Source organism: Pseudonaja textilis, chromosome Z, assembly GCF_049901715.1.
Source record: "Pseudonaja textilis isolate UNSWEBS1 chromosome Z, rPseTex1.2, whole genome shotgun sequence".
In the NCBI taxonomy this organism is placed as follows: Eukaryota; Metazoa; Chordata; class Lepidosauria; order Squamata; family Elapidae; genus Pseudonaja; species Pseudonaja textilis.
In genome coordinates, this window is record NC_142008.1 from 71,492,345 (window position 1) to 71,511,210 (window position 18,866).

General features: G+C 37.8%; 1 pseudogene; it reads left to right on the forward strand.

Annotated features, from left to right (window-relative positions):
* The first annotated feature begins 13,383 nt into the window (after positions 1–13,383).
* Positions 13,384–14,499, forward strand: LOC148124083 (endogenous retrovirus group K member 8 Gag polyprotein-like; annotated as a pseudogene).
* Positions 14,500–18,866: the final 4,367 nt, after the last annotated feature.

Consider the following 18,866-nt stretch of genomic DNA (forward strand, 5'->3'; position numbering starts at 1 on the left):
TTCAACTCTTGTCTTCCAGAATTATGACATTCCCATTTAAAATGACCAGGTTTACCACATTTGAAACACTTTCCTTTAGACTTGCCATCTTGAGACAAAGCAGCCGTAAACAAGCTGCCTTGAGATAAAGCAGCCACCAGAAAATTAGTTTGATAAGAGGCTGTTCCAACATCTTGACATGCTTTAATCATTTCTGGCAAATCAGGGTTAGTTCCCAGACCAATAATTGCCCTTCTACATTCAGAAGTAGCATTTTCCTTTGCCAGCTTCATTAATAACTCATGCTGAGCCTCAGGATTGTCTATCTGCCACAATAAAGCATCCTGTAATCTGTTAATAAAATCAGAATATGGCTCAGTAGCTTTCTGCCTGATATTAGAGAAAGCTTGATGAGGCTTGCCAGAAACTGGCACTTTTGAAAATGCTTGATAAGCACATTCTGAAGAAATCTGTAACATGGCAGCTGGTAAAACAATCTGAGCATCAACTGGAGCAAAATTGCCAGATCCATACAATTGCTCAGGAATGAATACCCCCGAATGCTGGGCATGCACAGCACATTGGTGTCTGAACTCACTGTCCCAAACCACATATTGAGCTGGAGTAAACAACATACGAAAGGTAGTTTTCCAATCTTCAGGTACTAAAATATGATTTCTCAGAGTAGCTTCTAACATTCCTTGTACTTCCCAACCCCATATCTCTAATTCCTTTTCTTAGTTTTGTTAAAATTGCATACAACAGAGGGCGATATTCTATTTGAGCTCCATTTTGATCTACTTGTCCCGTGGCATGCTCTGGACACACAGAAAGCATTTCTGCTATTTCTTCTATATCCCCCCCCTCTTTGTCTAATTGTTTACCAATATTTTCCTTATGGGGGTGTACACTGGCTGTGAAGCAGCAAAAGATTTAATCTCTTCAGAAGGAGCTGAAGGTCCAGTTGGAAATGATTTTGGGGTGACAATTTTTACCTGATCATAATCAGGAGTGGGGCTGGTAGTTAATCGTTGCCCCATTGAGACATCAGAGCTAAATTGTTCCACTGCTTGGCAGCATTGATACCATCAATGTAATATTTGAACTGGAGCCCTGGGTTCAAGATGTAAAGTATGCCCTATTTTTATCCAATCCTGTAACCTGAGTGTCCCACGCTCAGGGTACCAGGGACAAAGCTTTCCTATCTCCTCAATTAGCTTTTTTATATCAGTCTTAGGTACTTTTGCACCTGATTTATGTAACAGGAATTTAAGTTGCTGAACATGTTTCTGCTGGTGATGAGATATATTGCAGCCCAAGCTTTGATTGGTCCCGTAGGACGTGGTGCACATCTTAGGGGTATGTTCCAGATGAAGGCAAGTATGTTGGTAGCTGCATCCCCAGAGGGTAATATCCCTGTTTGGGCGCCACTTGTGGGAGTTCAATAACCAGTCATTTCAGGGTCCAAAGATGTCTGACCAAATATGTTTATTATTTTATACTATTTTTACAAGCAAGGAAGAGTAACATAGATACAGTATTTGGATTGGAGACTAGATCCCACATAGGTGAAACCTTCCAATCACATTGGTACAAACTCCCAACCAATCCTTAAGACTAATAGTTATGTTAGTAAAAGAGATCATCTATAAGTCCAGGACTTTCCACTTTCACCAAGATACACCTTCACCAAGATAAGTAATGAGATCATGCAAGTAGCAAAAGAGGCCCATATAGGCATCAGACACTGCAGTTTGCTGCTAGCATCTAGTGCCATCTATAGGATCTCAGTAGCTACTACACCAGTTAACAGTGGTGTCCCCAAAGGCAGTGTCTTAGGACCCACACTTTCTGCTTTACATCAATGACCTATGTGACAATGTTAAAAGCAGTGGCATTCTCTTCGCCGATGACGTAAAATTATTTAACACCACTGATAATACTGCTGCACTGCAAAATGACCTTCACTATGTGTCAGAATGGTCGCGCAATTGGCAACTCCAAATTTCAACTAAGAAATGCTCTATCCTACACATTGGCAAAAAAAATCAGAACACCAAATACAAGTTAGGCGGAAGCGATCTCATAGACTCACTCTGTCAAGGACCTAGGAGTACTTATCTCAAATTATCTAAGCCCCAGAGCTCACTGGAACAGCATTGCCAAAAAGGTTTAAGAATTGTTAATCTTATTTTGCGAAGCTTCTTCTCCAGCAACATCGAATTGTTAACTAAGGGCATACAAAATCTTTGGCAGACCAATTCTCGAATACAGCTCATCCGCCTGGAACCCGCACTGTATATCAGACATTAACAAAATTGAGCTGGTTCAGAGGTATTTCTTGAGAAAAGTACTCCAGTCTTCCACTCACAATAGAATTCTCTATGCCTCCAGGCTCGAAATTCTGGGCCTGGACAATCTAGAACTGTGCCTCCTGCAGTCCGACCTAAGCATAATTCACAAAATTGTCTGTCAATTTTGTCAAAACATCTTGCCTGTCAACTACTTCTTCAGCTTCAATCACAATAATACACGGGCACGAAGGAAGGCAGGGCTGATGTCGTGGTGCAATGCTGGCGATTCCAGAGCTCCTGGGAAAATCGCTGAAACCCCTGCAGCCGGACAGTTCAATTGGACCTGAACTGTCCCGGAGAGATGGCAAGTGAAGGGAGCACATCCTGTTGGTCCCAGGGACATCAGAAAGTCCCTGGTTGATCCAGGAAAGCTCCTGAAGCCCAGCAATGGAGGGAAGCAGCCATTAAAGCCGCTAAAAAGCTGTGACAATCCCGGAAAGGAAGATCGGTAGGAAAAGTGTGTCAGTTTGGGTGAGAACTTTCATTTTCCTTTTTTCTTAATTAGATCAAAATCAGAGTACCCTAAGAGGAAAGAGTGTCTAGAAGAAAGAAGACAGAAAAGTGGAAAACAGTGGCAAGTAGAACATAAGTTTAGCTGTCAAACTTTATTTGGACTATTTTATTTTTTTCCTTATTTTTTAAAGAAATTTTTTTTTATTAACTGGACTGGATTTTCAAACATTATTTAATAGATTACCGTTAATTTTTGTTGCTAAACTTAATATTTAAAATCTGGACTTTGTTTTTTTTTCTACTTTTACTTTTTAAAAGGATACTTTGCCAGAACCTATTGGATATAGTATAATTAAAGGAGAAAGTTAAGTAATACTGCCATCTAAAGGTCGCATACAGGCTGTTTAGAAGAAAAAGAAGATACAGAGAGTGAGTTCTGAAAACAGGTGCTGTTCTCACAGACTTTGTAAACAGTCACTAAATTAAACAGGAGATAAAAGATTAATGTGACCTTGGACAATATATTATTGATGTCCTTGACTCTGGCTTTTTGGCTTGCTGGATGTTATACTGAGGCTTTTTTTTCTTGATGGCTGGTGGTCATTCTTGGCCTAATTTTTTGGCTTTAGCCTCACTGTTGGAGTATCTTTTTTCTTTTGGTTCTTTTTTTTTCTCTTTTAATGTCACTCGTGGATTAATTTTTATATCATCATTGTTTTTTTTCTTCTTCTTGTATTATTTTTAAATATTGAGCTTTTTCATTTTTTCTTTTTCTCTTTGTTCTTTATATTTCTACATTTTAGTCTTTCTGGCTTTTTGGGTGAAACTGGTCTTTCTTCTTTTTTCTTAATCATTTTTTCTTTTTCTTTTTTCTTCATTTTTTTTCTTTTTCCCCTTTATAATTGGATTAAGGTAAAGAAGAGCCTGAAGAAAATTGTTCCTGGTGTAGTAAGCAGATACTTATTTACTAGGATTGCAACTAATTAGAGATGAGGAAAACAGCTGCTACAGGCTCATCAATACCTACCTCCTCCTCTCTAAGTCCAACTGTCAGCACTCAATTCACACTACGTTACAGCAGGAGAAAGAGAGAGAGAGAGAGAGAGGAAGAAGGAAGAGGAGGTCACATTACAAATGATAAAGCAAGCAATACAAGAACAAGGGAAATGCCTGGAAGATAGAATGGAAAGAATAGAAGAGAAAATGGGGAAAATGGGTAAGAAAATATAGAATATACAACAACTGATCATGAAGAATGAAGAAAGAGTTCAAAAAATAGAAGAAAAAGGAGACCAGCCAGAGAAAAAAGTTGGAGAAATTGATAACAGGCTGATAGTAGTTGAACAAGACAAGGGAAAAGGAATGCTGGCCTGGGAGATGGACAGAGCAGATTTTTATCTCAGATTTCAAAATATTGAAGAAGAAAAAGGAGAAAACCTTGCAGAATAATGATAGAAGCGTTGGCAGGAGCCTTGAAGATATCCAAAGAAAACATGATGGATGGTATAGATGAAGTGTCCCGAGTGTATACAAGATATGCTATGAAAAACAAATTACCTAGAGAAGTCCATGTAAGATTCACCAAGAAAGCAATAAAAACACAAATATTACAGAGTGCAAGGAATGACCCATTGAAATACAAAGGAAAGGAGATGATAGTTGTTAGGGATACACCCTAGCAGAATCTGCACGGCAGTCAGGTAGGCAGGCAAAAATATGTGAGATAAACATTTTTGTAGCTTACACTCAGTAAAACAGATACACTGTGCTAGTTAAATAGTTTATTCCAGTAAGAGTTTTTGCATAGTCAAAACAGTCCATATATCATTCACAAATTCAGTCCGTCTGGGGATTATACAGTAGCAAAGTCCAGTGTCGAAAAAGAGGTCAGTAAACTTACAAATATCAGTCCAGTAATATATCTCCTTGCAGTAGAGATATGAAGAAGTCAAACCTCCTTTCTTCCTTCGACGTTCAAAAACTCAGCAGTAGGGAACACGCAGTTAGCAAAACATCAATCCAGTAAACCAGCAATTGTCAGGTTCTCTTGCTCCCTCTTATGGCGTTTTCACAACCACACCCAAAATTACATGCTTTGCAGTTTAAAGTGACACACACTTAAACTTACTATCATAGTTTACATATATTATTTTACCCAAACTACGTTAGGTAACCTTGTTATTCCTAACATTCTCCCCTTTTGGGTAATATAATAATATATATATCTATTTACAACCTTAACCCATAGTCATCACAACTTTCTTTGTGTTTGACTGAACTTTGGGCTTTCGTAAATTGATCAGCAATATTTTGCTCAGTCATACAATATTCCAGTCTTATTAAACCATTTTTTACAGATTGTCTTACATTCAGATATCTAAGATCTGTATGCTTAGATCTTGTTTTCACAGCAATATTTGTAGCCATCCGTATGGCTGCTTAATTGTCCTCATACACTACAATGGAATCATTAACAGTTATTCCCATATCCAATAATAACTGTTTATACAGAATTAAATCAGTACATAACAAAGATAGACATGAAAATTCTGCTTCCATTGTGGACATACTTATGTGTTGCTGTCTAATTGACCTCCAACCAATCAATGCTTTTCCTAACAGTATAGCCATTCCTGAAGTTGATTTCCTAGTGTTTATGTCTGTTGCAAAACTTGCATCAGCATATGCACTTAAAATCAAATCAACTTTTGGCTCCAAATACAATGCATAGTGCATTGTCCTTTTAAGATATCTTAAGATACGCTTTGTCGCTTGCCAGTGTCGTTCAGTAGGTTCAGCGTTGAATCGTGCCAACTGATTAACGCTCTAGGCAATATCTGGCCTTGACCAATTACTAATGTACGATAAACTACCAATTAGCAATTGATAGATCGTCTTATCGAATTTTGAACTTTGAGCATCAGTGCGGCCAAATTCCTGACTCATTGGAGTTTTTGCCGGTTTACAAAGTTCCATCTTGTATGTTTTTAGTAATTGATAAATCTTATCCTCTTGGGATATCTTATAGCCACTGTTGGTTTTATTTATTGTTAATCCTAGATACTGTTTTATCTCTCCTAATTGCTTTAATTTTATCCTCTTACCTAATAATGATATTATTTCAGTAGCTTCATTATTAGTTTTTGTAATTAAGGCAATATCATCTGTAAACAACAATAATAATGACACTATTCCATTTGTCTCTTTCTTAAATAACATGGATCAGCTAAACCTGCTTTAAACCCTATATTGTTTAACTCCTTAACAATATATTGGTTCCATTCGTAACCAGATTGTTTTAATCCATAGGGACTCTTTTTCAGCTTCCAGCAGTCATTATTTGTTTTATCATCCTTAATCCCTACAGGTTTCTTTAGGTATATAGTGTGCTGCAATGGTGCATGCAGATAAGCAGTTTCTACATCTAAGTGATTTATGATATAGTTTTTCTTAGCTGCCCACACTAAAGCTGCTCTCAAGGTTGTTGCTTTTAGACTCGGTGCAAACACTTCATCATAATCACATGCAGTTTGATTAAATCCTTGAGCTACCAACCTAGCCTTATGGGTAACAGTCCCATTTTTACCTGTTTTTAATTTAAATATCCATTTACAGCCAATGGACTTTTCACCTGGAGGTAATTTAACATTTTCATAAACTTCCATTTGTTTCAATGAATTTAGTTCCTTCTCCATCGCTCTATGCCAATTCTCTTGATCCTTTGCAGGATACATTCTAAGTTCTTCCACAGTAGTTGGAACTTTAGTAATTTGGCAAACTACACTTGCTTGGTACCTGTCAGGTGGTCTGGTTTCACCTGTTGAACGTCTAGGTATTACAGGGCTTACAGGTGGACTGTCATGTACTACCTGTTCCTGGTTATCTATTTCTTTCTGTTCACCTATTTCTTCCTGTTCTGGTCCTATAGGCTCTTCCTGTACTTCCTCTTTAATTGTATTCTTCTTAGTACTGATATGGTGTTTTGGTCTTTTGTAGGTTTCTATGATTACATCCTTACTTGAATCTTGCTCCAGTTTTTCCCATCCTACATGTTCAAGGAATTGTGCACTAGCACTACAGTAAACTCTAGATGTACCTTTTTCCCAGAATCTGTATGATTTGTGATTAGATTCATAGCCTACAAAGAATAACCTTTTAGCCCTATGCTGCCCCTTATGTCTCAGTTGTGTAGGAATATGCACCCATGCTGGTGCTCCAAATGTGTGCATGTAACTTAGGTCAGGTTTTCTACCATGCCACCGTGTGAATGGTAATTCACCTGTTGTTGAATTAACAACATTATTCAATATATGATTACCACACATTATTGCTTCTCCCCACAAATTTTCAGGTAATCCTGAATCCGACAACATAGTACGAGCCATTGCCTGTATTGTTTTGGCCTCGTCTTTCTATAAAGGAATTATGTTGTGGCCTGTATGGTGCAGACTTTTTATGTTCTACACCTGCCATCTTTAGTCTATTTTGGAATTTATTATTTATAAATTCCGTACCATTATCAGTTACAAGAGTTACTAGTTTCCTTTTAGTTTTTCTTTCTGCAAACTTCAACCAATTAAAGAAATTCGGATATGTTTCCGTTTTACTCTTCATTAAATAACAGAAACCATATCTAGAATAATGATCCATCATACTTAATATATAACGAGCACCTCCCACACTTGGTTTTTTAGGACCTATAATATCAGCAAATACGACCTCTAGAGGCTCTTTAGTTTTAAATCCATTAATTCTACCTTGCTTTTTCTTGACTGCAAGCATTGCACTGCAAATACTTACTGCAAGGCTTCAGTTTTATACCTTTAGACAGTTCAACCGTTTGCTTGAGCATTTTAAAATTTATATGCCCTAAACGTCTGTGTAACAAATGTATGCATTCATCATGAGGTTTAACGTTATTATACACTGTGTTAGCCACCTCTAATTGATTATCATTTAACACATACAATTCACCTTTTAAAGTTGCAGTCACTTTTTTACCTTCCTTTTCTATTATGCAGTTTTCTTCCCTAAAGGTAACTACATAACCTAGTTTAATCAAAACTCTAACCGAAAGCAAATTAAACTTAAGTTGTGGTACATATAACATTTTTACATTTTCTTTTATGCAAGAACAATGTGCAATACCTTCACCTTTTGCTTTCATTTTCCAGCCATTAGCTAACGATATCTGCTGTGAATTCGTGGACATCTTAACAAATCTTTTCTTATCTTTCGTTATGCAATGCGATGCTCCACTATCTACAACCCAGAAATTATTGTTCACAGTTTCGTTACTATACATGGCTAGCTCTAAGCATTTTTTATCCTTTTGATGCCTTTTTGCATTCTGGCTGGCATTGTGGCGTTTTTCTTTCTTGCAGAATCTAGCCAAATGTCCTTTTCCTCCACAATTAAAACATTTTCTAATTGTGTAGGCTGTCGAAGATAATTTCTCTTCTTGTGGTTGTTCCCTTCTCAGTTGATCCCTTTCAAGCCTTCTCCCGGCTTCTTCAATTAATCTGCCAGTAATGTCAGTTAATGTGAGGTTATCTTTTGGCAGTACTTCCAACGAAGTTACATAGTCGTCATAGCTCTCATCTAATGAAGACAAAATTATATAAACCTGATGTAGTTCAATGAAGATAAATTCTTTTTCATGCAGTTCCTGAAAAATCCTCTTCATAGTGTTTATATGAGTCAACATGTCTCCATTCTTTTGAAGATGTGTTCTGAACAGCTTCCGTGTAAGATTTATATGTGCTCCTACACTGTCTCGAACATAAATCTTCTTTAAATTCTCCCAACATTTCACAGCTGTTTCTTCTCCATGAATATGGACAAGCTGCTGGTCACAGAGTGTCAGTCCTATTATACAGAGAGCTTTCTCATTCTTCAGTTTATATTCTTGTATTTTCTGGGCATCATCTTCATTCTCCGGATCCCAAGCATCTACCTCTGGTGGGTTTTTAATTATACTCCACAAACCTTCTCTGCGTAGAAGTAGGCTGCATTTCATAGACCATGAAACATAGTTTGTTCCATCCAGTTTGGATATTAGAGACAAACTTGGTAAATTGACTTGTGCCATCTTTCTCTGGATATTAAACTATAATTAATAAAACACAGCTGTCTGTTTACAGTATTGTGTAACTACACTAACTCTCACTTTATATAAGCCTGTTATATCCTGGTTAGTCTGACTGTGCAGCTGGGCCCATAACCAGTGTTAGGGATACACCCTAGCAGAATCTGCACGGCAGTCAGGTAGGCAGGCAAAAATATTGAGATAAACGTTTTTGTAGCTTACACTCAGTAAAACAGATACACTGTGCTTGTTAAATAGTTTATTCCAGTAAGAGTTTTTGCATAGTCAAAACAGTCCATATATCATTCACTAATTCAGTCCGTCCAGGGATTATACAGTTGCAAAGTCCAGTGTCAAAAAAGAGGTAAGTAAACTTACAAATATCAGTCCAGTAATATATCTCCTCGCAGTAGAGATATGAAGAAGTCAAACCTCCTTTCTTCCTTCGACGTTCAAAAACTCAGCAGTAGGGAACATGCAGTTAGCAAAACATCAATCCAGTAAACCAGCAATCGTCAGGTTCTCTTGCTCCCTCTTATGGCGTTTTCACAACCGCACCCAAAATTACATGCTTTGCAGTTTAAAGTGACACACACTTAACCTTACTATCATAGTTTATATATATTATTTTACCCAAACTACATTAGGTAACCTTGTTATTCCTAACAATAGTCCTAAAACAAGTACCGAGAAAAGTGAGATATTTAAGAAGAGAATATCAATTGACAAAAATTTTAATTAAGAAGGGAGTGAACTATAGATGGTTGATCCCCAAAGGCTTAATATTTACTTGGCAAGAGCAAAGACACAGATTGTACTCAATAGAGAAAACAGAATTATTTTATGGCGAATATTTTAGAGGAAAAGAAGAGGAGAGTATACGAGACGAGGAAATAGTTAAACTTCAAGAGGAGATGGTTGAAGTAAGAGATAAAGAAAAAAGAGATGAAAAGATACGAGAAGAGGGAGCAGTAGGTGGAAGGGTAAAAGAAGTAAGAGATCAAAGAATGAGAGCAATAAACCCTACATATAAAGTATAAACAATGGAAGAAAAAAATTGGTTACAATAAATATAAATGAATTTAATTTGGCCATCAAAAGCAGAAAAACATTTCTTAAACTAGAAAAAATAAAATTAGATATAATCTGCTTCCAAGAAGTCCATATTAAAAAACATGTCCAAGTGTTGAATTATCCCAGAATTGGGAATCTATACACCTCATTGGCCCCACAAAATAAAAGAGGAATAGCTCTATATATTAAGAATACAATCAAAGCTAAATTAATCTTTACAAATGAAGAAGAATATTAATGGTGGAAATAATTGATAATAACTTAAAGATCTTTTTAGCAGCAATTTATGCACCAAATGAAAAACAAGAATTTTATAAAAAAATTGCATAAGAAAATAATAGTATTGGAATATGATAATATATGTCTTTTGGGAGACTTTGTGTGATAGTGGACACAAAGTTGGACTATAAAACATAGAAAGTTAATAAACAAAATCCTTCTTCCAAGATCCTTCTTCAAGATGGTAGAGGAATTAGGTATTTGAGATGTTTGGAGAGAAATGAACACCAAGAATAGATAATATACATTTTACTCTAATAGACATTTATCATGGTCAAGAATAGATATGATCTGGATGTCAATGGAATTAATCTCTAACTTACAAGAAGTAAATATAGAAACAAGTACTTGGGCAGACCATAACCCAATATGGGTCAAATGGCAGGGACAAAAGATCTAGATGGACTTTGAACAATTCAATCTTGCAAGAAAAAGAATGTATACAAAATATGGAAAAAGAATTGGCTTTTTTGTTTAAGGAAAACAAAAAGGAGGAAACCTCACTACAAAATGTATGGGATATCATGAAGGCCTATACTAGACGTTTGATTATAAACTACACAAGAAAAAGGAACATTAGACAAAGACAACGAATATTAGACGAAGACTACAAGAAACTGGAGAAAGAACTACAAAAACATTCACAAAAAAGGATATTAAAAGTCAAATGGAAATAGTTAAACATAAAATGGAGTTGATGGAAAAAGAAAAATTGGCACAAAAAATCAGGAGAGCTAAACAGAACTTCTTTGAAAATGCAAACAAACCAGACAGATGGCTGGCATATAAACTGAAAAAAGAAAGAGAAATGAAAAAGATAATACAATTAATAGATGAGCACGGAATCATTTGTAATGGAAATGAAGAAAAAAAAGAAACAGTACAGAAATATTATGAGAAATTATATGAACAAGAGAATATTGAAGAAGAAAAAGTTAAACAATACTTGCAAAAAGCAGAGCTACCCCAAATACCCGAGGATACTAAGATAATGTTGGAAGGGAAAATAACAGTGATGGAACTGACAGAGGAGATAAATAGGCAAAATACTGGAAAGGCTCCAGGCCCAGAATTCTACCAGTAGAATTCTATAAGATCCTGCAGAATCTTTAAATATTACAATGCTAGAAGTAATGAATGAGGTTTTGTCAAAAACCAAAATACCTAATTCATGGACAAAGGCTTATATTACTCTCATACCAAAAGAAGATACCAACTTACAACAAAATAAAAACTATAGCTAAATGCAGATTACAAAATATTCGCCTCAATAATGTCAGAAAAACTTAAAAGATATTTGAACCACTTTATACATACTGATCAAAATGGATTTCCTACTAAGAGACAAATAAAAGATAACATGAGAATAATCTTGAATACATTGGAATATTATGAAACACATCCAGAGAAGCAAATGGCCTTGGTGTTCTTAGATGCACAAAAAGCTTTTGATAATGTAAATTGACAATTTATGTTACTGCAAATGCAAGAGATGGGTTTTGTAGAAAGATTTATTAAGGCAATTGAGGCAATAAATCATAAACAATCTGCAAAAGTAATGATAAATGGAGATTTGACAGATAATATTGATATTAAAAAAGGAACTAGACAAGGATGTCCTCTGTCACCATTGCTATTTGCATTGAGTTTGGAACTATTAAATAGAAATATTAGGAAAAACAAAGAAATAAGGGAATGAAAATAAAAAAGGAGGAATATAAATAACAAGCATTTGCAGATGAACTGGTCTTTATATTGGAAGAACCATTGGAAACAGTATCTAAATTGATAGAAAAGATTGAAGAATATGGACAGGTGGCAGGATTAAAAATAAATAAAGATCTTAGTTAAGAATATGACGGAAAAACAAAGGAAAGAACTGACAGACAGACTGAATATCCAGATCACAAACAAAGTAAAATAGTTGGGAATACAGTTAACAGCAAGATGTGGAACATTAAAGGAAGATAATTATTATAAATTAAAACAACAGATTGCGACAGATTTGGAAAAATAGGGAAATCTACAATTATCCTTAATAGGGAAAATATCTACAATCAATTTTAATAGGGAGAATATCTACAATCAATTTTACCAGTGATCAGGGGTGGGATTCAAATTTCTTAACAACCAGTTCGGTATTTGTGGCTTAATTTGTGGGTGTGGCTTGGTGGTCATGTGACTGGGTGGGCATGGCTTGTATGTACATATTATAAATATTTATGTAAATATGTGGGAACTATGATTCTTTGTTCTTTGTGTATGTACTAGGACAACGGAGCCTTCTGGTGGTTGGCTGGAACACGGAGCAAGAAGCAAGGACAAATTGTTGCCATTTCTAACCAGAACTGTAGCAAACTTAAACTTTGTAGCCTTGTATGCTTTATGCGAATGATCAGTGCATGTTATGTGATGTAATGTGTTTGTGATAGGATGTTAACAAAATTGCTATGTTAACAAAGATTGCTTCTAATAAAAGAGGGTTTTGGAGTTCGCTCTGCGCTCTCATCCCAAGACAACTTTGTGTAGTGTCTTCTTTTCAGGAGAGACCACCACAACTGGTGACCCCGACGTGATCCACTCAAAAGTGATACGTCTTTGGCACACCCATTCTCATCATCTGGAATAGACTTGGTGCACCCCATCCGCTTGAATCACTGGCAACAACGGATCCCTCGTGAGTATGGGTGGTAGATTCTCTAAGGAGCAGGCAGCTCACATTCAGGAAATCAGAGAATTGACCAAATGAAAAATTTTTACCTTTAAAAGGGGGGCCTCCCTTTGTGCCCCCCTCACAAAAACCTCTATTGAGGAACTCCTAGAATACATTTGGCAACACTGCCCTTCTTATCCGGCTAAAGGCAGTATCAAAACTACAGTATGGGAGGAGATTGGAAAATACCTTCACGCAAGTCCTAGGGCCCCTTCGTCTATATTAATTGCTTGGAGGATGGTTTTTGAGGCTCTCTCCTCTCTAGAGCAACCACTACTTGGCCCCCTTTCTGGACCCCCTCCCTATGTGAATCCTGCTGTACAACTCTTGCCCCCCGCTGTGGCACCTGTGTCTCTTAAACCGACTGCCCCCCCGGAGGCAAATGAGGTCGGTAAACCTCCCCCCCTTCTCCTGACCCCCCCTCACCCAATCCCTCTTCTTCTTCTCTTGCTCTCCCTTCTATGCCTTCCTCTCCTGCCTTACCCCCTCCTATGCGAGCGGTTCATGCCGCCATCACTGCGGGAGTTAGAACTGGCGAGTTAGATCACTCCGACTGCCCATCGGCATTCCCATTAGTTTATGCGCAGAACGCGCAGGGACAAAACGTCCCACACTGGGAACCCATCCCTGTTTAATCAATCAAGGATATCAAACAAACTGTACAAATGTATGGTAGTCAGGCTCCATTTACAATGGGATTATTTAGAATGATGGCTAATGCCCATATAATGATCCCAGCTGATTGGCAAAGCCTTTTTCATATGACTCTAACAGGGACTCAATTTGTTGTATGGCAATCGGAGTTTCTCCATCATTGTCGCCTATTGGCAGCTCAAAATCCGAATCTTACCACAAATGAACTGGCAGGAAAGGGTGCCTTTGCTGCTCCCACAGCTCAATATAATAGCCCTATTAATGCTCTTAACCTTTCTGCACAAGACACTCTGCTTGCTCTCTCTCGCTTGGATGACCCTCATACCTCCGCACAATCTTTTGCAAAAATTCTACAAAATTCCAATGAACCCTGTGCCGATTTTATTGAACGCCTCCAAACGGCCCTACAAAGGCAAATTACAAATGAGGCGGCTCGGCAGGAAATTCTTCTTAAATTGGCATATGAGAACACTAATGCAGACTGTAAAACATTGCTTACTCCCTTGATTAATTCTCCAGATGCCACTCTAGCCCAATTCCTACAAGCCTGCAGGGTGGTGGGAACACACCAATACACTTCCGAAATGATGGCTGCAGCTATCACCAGAGGTAATAAGCCATCTGGTAATTGTTACAATTGTGGGAAGCCTGGCCATTTTAAATCACAATGTCGAGCCCCCGGCGGGGGGGCAGCAAAGCCCTCCGCCAGTAGAGATGTTCAACCAAAAACAGTCTGCCCAAAATGTAAGAAAGGCTATCATTGGGCTAATCAATGTCGATCAAAAACTGAACCCTCGGGAAACGAGTAGAGGGGCCGGCAGCTAGCCCCTCTCCCAAGGCTGCCCATATACCATCCACTGTGTATGAATTATCAGTGGCAGAAGATGTGCTCATATCCTTTCCCCATCTACCACTCTCTGTCGGCGCATAGCTTCCTCCTTCTGCCTCCTTCTCCTCCAATAAAACTGCTCTTATACAATCTCACCCTCATGCCCTCCTCAAAGGAATCTCTGTGGTTCCCGCTCTGCTTTATCCTTCCTCAAAACTCTCAGCCATTCACCTTTCTGTGCTATCCACTCTTCCAATGAAGTTACAAAAGGGTGATGTCGTAGCAAAAATGATCATGGTACTGCAACTTCCCTCTGATGTGCTTGCCCTCCCTAGATCTATCACCGAAACTAAGCCCACACTCTTGGCTTTAATCAAGGGTCGCCGCTTCACTGGTCTTCTGGACTCTGGTGCTGACGTCTCAGTGATACGCTCTGACGAGTGGCCTACAGACTGGGAAACAGATACCTCCCCATCGGTAAGAGGTGTAGGAGGGATTCAAACGGCTCGCATCAGTAAGTTTTGGCTCCCTGTGACTTCTGAAAACCTCACAGGGACTGTACAAATAAAGCCCGTCATCCTCCCCCTTCACACGAATTTGTGGGGGAGGGACTTACTCTCTCAATTTGGCGCTAAATTGCAGCTAGAATGACTCACCCTCTTCCCCTTCGCTTGACCTTAACCAAGGATGTTCCTGTTTGGGTTGATCAATGGCCGTTGCCAGCAAATAAATTGCTTGCATTGCAGCAATTAACAGCCGAACAATTACAATATGATCATATCAAGCCGTCGCTTAGCCCATACAACACTCCGGTATTTGTTATAAAGAAAAAATCTGGAAAATTGAGCTTTTTGCATGATTTAAGGGCTGTCAACTCCATCATACAACCCATGGGCTCACTCCAATGTGGCTTACCTAATCCCAACCTTATTCCCACTAACTATGACGTCGTTGTCATTGACCTCAAGGACTGTTTCTTTTCTATCCCCCTTCATGCGGAAGACCGCAAACTCTTTGCCTTTACTATTCCCCAACCTAACAATTCTCATCCCACTAAACGATATCAATGGAAGGTATTACCTCAAGGCATGCTCAACAGCCCTTCAATGTGCCAATACTATGTTAATCAAATCCTTCAGCCCTATAGAACACAACACCCACAATTTCTAGTCTACCACTATATGGATGACATTCTCATAGGTGCCCCCGGTCCGGAAGGCACAGTTGCCGCTACCCTGGACAACCTTATCACCTTGCTACACCAAGGTGGTTTACACATAGCCCCGGAAAAGGTTCAAACACGACATCGTTTTCAATATCTAGGACATAAGCTAATGCAGGCTTATTCGGCACCAGTTTTACCAGCATTAGCCCTGCCCCACACCACATCCCTCGTACAATTACAACAATATTTAGGGGCTATTAATTGGACCAGTCCCTATTTTGGCATCACTACACACATGCTCAGCCCCCTGTTTGATGCATTAAAGGGAGGAACCACTCCAGGGGATAAAATTACCCTTACAGATCATCAATTGAAAATCACCCAGGACATTCAGCACATTATGCAGAAAAAGTGGGTTGACCGATGTCACAACAATGCTCCTATTTCCTTAATCTTGCTCAATACACTTCAGCTATCTACTGCAATTCTTGCTCAAAGTCTCTCTAAACTTCTCATCCTAGAATGGATACATCTGCCTCATACCCCTCGTAAATCCATTAACCCCAAAACTTTGCTCTTCTCTATACTTATTCACAAAGGGCGTCAACGTTGTAAAGCCCTAATGGCTATTGAACCCTCTGTACTATATGTCCCCATGTCATTGTCCGATTGGGAGGTAATGCTATTGAATTCAGAGTCATTACAAATTGTAATGGGAGAATGACCAGTGACTATTTCCTGCCATCTCCCTGCAGATGACCAACTTAATTTACTTAAGCTGGTTCCTTTTAATTGGCAATTAATAGAATCCACAGCCCCCATTCCCTCTGCGATCACTATATATGCAGATGGAGGGAAGCAATATGGTGCCTGTGCCTAGTTTTCAGAAGGGCAATGGCACACCAAAGTTACTCAGCCACAATCGTCTGCCCAAAGGGGAGAACTTGCTGCTGCTATATTGGCCTTTCAACATTTTCCTGATCAACCTTTCAATTTAATCTTGGACAGTCTTTATGTCACTTTTATAGTAAAGAATATCTCCAATGCATATCTCTCCCCCACTCTGGACAATGACCTTCTTACTAAATTCATTTCGCTTCAGCAACTCATCTCAACCCGCTCCCACCCTTTCTTTGTTGCTCATATACGAAGTCATCAACCATTTCCCGGCCCATTACAAGAAGGAAATGACAGAGCTGATGCAGCAGCTTCAGCCGCATCCGCTGCTACTATTCTATCCACTTTCTCTCTTTCTCCCCTAACCCCTTGGGACAGTCATAACTATTTTCATCAAAATAAAAGGGCTCTTATGTTTAATATAGTTATTCTCTTTCAATGTAGTACATCTTGACATCAAATATATCCCCAGATATTTAACCTTATTCGTAACTTGAATTTTCAATAAATCTGCCAATTCATCTCTTTGTTTTAGTAACATATTCTTTGTCAAGATCTTTTTTTTATCTTTGTTTATTTTCAAGCCGGCCATCTCACCATAAATCTCTATCTTTTCCAGTAGCTTTAAAGCTGTTCCTAGAGGATCTTCCAAAATAAAAACCAAGTCATCCGCAAAGGCTTGCAATTTAAATTCCTCCTTCTTAATTTTCATTCCTTTTATATTTGGATCCTCTCTAATGTTTCTATTCAGCACTTCCAAAGTCAATACAAATAACAAAGGTGATAATGGGCAACCTTGTCTTGTGCCTTTTCTTATATTAATAGAATCTGTAAAATCTCCCTCTATCATCACTCTTGCCATTTGTTTATCATATATGGCTTCTATTGCTTGAATAAATTTTCTAGCAAAGCCCATCTGTTCCAATAACAAAAACATGAATCTCCAATTCACATTATCAAATGCTTTTGGGCATCTAAAAATACCAAAGCCATTTGTTTTTCAGGGTGTGCCTCGTAATATTCCAAAGTGTCCAGAATTACCTTCATATTATCCCTAATTTGTCTCCTTGGCAGGAATCCATTCTGGTCAGGATGAATAAAGTTATTTAGATATCTTTTGAGCCTTTCTGCCAAGATGGAAGCAAAGATTTTGTAATCTGCATTCAGTAAAGAAATAGGTCTATAGTTCTTAATTTGTGATGGATCAGCCCCTTCTTTTAGAGTAAGTGTGATATAAGCTTCTGACCATGTTTTAGGTATTTTCTTATTTAACATGGCTTCATTCATAACTTCTAACAATGGAGTGCTCAACGATTCTTGTAATGTTTTATAAAATTCTGCCGGGAGCCCATCTGGGCCTGGTGCTTTTCCATTATTCTGCCTATTAAATGCTTCCGTCAGTTCCATCATTGTTATGGTACTTTCTAACATTTTTTCAGTCTCTTCAGATATCTTGGGTAGGTTAGCATTTTGTAGATAAAGCTTAATTCTTTCCTCATCAAAATCCTCCTGTTTATATAATTGTCCATAAAAGTCTTGGATAATTATCTTTTTCTCCTTATTACCATAACACATTTGACCTTGATCATCTATTAACTGTACTATTCTCCTAGATTCTTTCTCCTTTCTCAATTTGTATGCTAGCCATCTACCTGGTTTATTTGCATCTTCAAAATAGTTCTGTTTAGCACTTCTAATTTTTTGTGCCAATTCCTCTTTCTCCGCCTGACCCATCTTATGTTTAATTATATCCATTTTGAATTTAATATCTTTTTTCTGTGGCATATTCTGCAATTCTTTTTCCAGTTTTTTATAAGCATCTTCTAAAGCTTTAATAGTTTGCCTCTTCCTGATATTCTTTTTCTTTGTATAGTCCATTATTAATCCTCTCGCATATGCCTTCATTGTATCCCAAACATTCTGCATTGAAGTATCTTCTTTTTATTTTCAATAAAAAGAAGGCCAATTCTTTGTCCATCCATTGTGTAAAGTCTTTTTCCTTTAAGATAGCGTTATTTAATGTCCATCTAGATCTTCTTCTTTGTCCTTTCCATTTAATTGTCATAGGGTTATGGTCTGCCCATATACCCGTTTCTATATTTATTTCTTGAATGTTAGATATTAGTTCTGATGAGGTCCAAATCATATCTATTCTGGACCATGATAAATGTCTGTTTGAATAAAAAGTATATTGCTGCGTTTTACCATTTCTTTCTCTCCATATATCTTTTAAATTTAATTCATCTACCATTTTAAAAAAGGATTTAGGGAGAGTCTTTCTATTTTGTTTTAATGCTGTCGCTGTATAGTCCAATTTATTATCTACAATTCCATTAAGATCTCCCATCATAATTATATTGACATGGTCCAGTCCAATTAAT